This window comes from Pteropus vampyrus, unplaced genomic scaffold (assembly GCF_000151845.1).
Source record: "Pteropus vampyrus isolate Shadow unplaced genomic scaffold, Pvam_2.0 Scaffold17, whole genome shotgun sequence".
In the NCBI taxonomy this organism is placed as follows: Eukaryota; Metazoa; Chordata; class Mammalia; order Chiroptera; family Pteropodidae; genus Pteropus; species Pteropus vampyrus.
Window position 1 is genome coordinate 5556285 of NW_011888798.1, and position 1853 is coordinate 5558137.

Consider the following 1853-nt stretch of genomic DNA (forward strand, 5'->3'; position numbering starts at 1 on the left):
CTTTTTTTTTTATTATTAGTTTAGAAAGGAAGAAAATTGTTGTAAAGAGCCTTCCCATACTCATTATACAATTTCAATAATTATCAATAATTTGCCTTTCTTGTTTCATCTAGTCTACTAAGTTATTTTCCTTGAGTATTTTAAAGCAAATTCTAGATTTCACGAGATCCATTTGTAAATATTTTACTCTCTATATGTTATTGATGACTAGATCTCTGGTAAAAATGAAAATTGGAGGCCTAGACAAGTCTGAATTTAATGTAAGAATTACATAATCAATCACTAATAATCTTTTTATTAGGTTTTTGACATAACAAAGGCCTAAGAAGTGAAGAAATATCGAGCCTGTAAAATGACTCAGTTTTGTTGAAATCAGGACCCAGAAGATCCGACTGGAGACTCCAGATCCATTCTGACCTTAGCTGGTTCACCTGAATATTCTGCCAGTATCCCAGATCTTCAGTCAGATACTTCCCCCTCTGATGGCACCTAAAATAAACTGCATTTCCAGAAAGGATTCATTGTTAATATTAGTCAACTTTGAGTATACAAGCATTTTGAAGATAATATAAAATATTTATTTATTTTTCCCAAGTTATTTTTCTGTTCGTATAGAATTTACCTCATGTGAGTGAAAGGTCTTCTGTGGCTCTTTTGTCCCCCGCTCATTCACCTAACCTCAATTCTTTTCAGTTGTTTCTTCCCTTGTGTCCTTCCTCAGGGTCATACTCTATCCCAGAATCATGCATATTCCATAGAAACATTATTGAGAGTGCTAAATGGTACAAGGAGTGAACTCTAATAGAACTGTATTCACCTCCTGCTTCTAATATTTAATACCCATTAGACTTTGGGAAATATACTTAACCTCTCAAGGTTTCATTTTCTTCATTTGTTACAAAGAGTGAGAAAATAACTTACAAGTTTATTGCGAGTGTTAAATTAAATAATAAATATAAAATGCTTAACTCAGTACCTGGCACATAGCAAGTACTCTTTAAATAGCAGCTTATAGGGAAGCAAAATTTGCTACCCCAAAATAACGTTACTTTAACATGTTATTTAGAATTACTTGAGAAACAGTCGGTCCTTCAAGAAAGACCCTCTGACCCTCTTCTCTGTCCCGCCGAAAGCAAGAAATAAATCTCTCATGTGATAGGTATCCTCCCTGCACCAGGAGGTAAAAAAGACATCCTTTTCAACAGATACAGGAAATTCAGGGCTGAGAAGAATCTGTAAATAAACTATGCTTAGTTTCTTCATTAATCAATACCCAAGCATAAGTTTCCTTGTCTTGTCAGTTCTTCACAAATTTATTATTTCTTTGTCTAAAAAGTATAAAAGCTACTTTGGTCATTTCTTTAGGTCCCATATCTAGACCTCTGTACATACAAAATGAAACTTGACTTTTTCCTGTTAATCTGGCTCATGTCAATTTAATTCTTAAACTAGCGAGAAGAACCTAGAAGGGTAGAAGGATGTTTTATTCCTCCTTGACATAGCCATATTCTGGGTCTGCTCATTTTAGTGGTAGAAGGCCACCCATAGCTGTATGTACATCAGCCACGTACCACCACTGAGAATTGATTAAGAAGAACTGGAAAATGAATTACTCTTTTGTAGTTTCTAAGTCACAGCACAAAATGAGCTTTTTATATTTTAAGCTAAACTGAAATAATTTTTATGGCAGGTATTTTATACTATATTTTATAGCTCTTCAAGATCAAGCACAATACTAGAGGCACAATAGATAGTTATTAAATAATTGCTGAATTTAAATATTATTATAGCTGATATCTATGTACTAGGAATGAGATGGGCTTCATCAGATCTGAAATAACATTATTTTCATT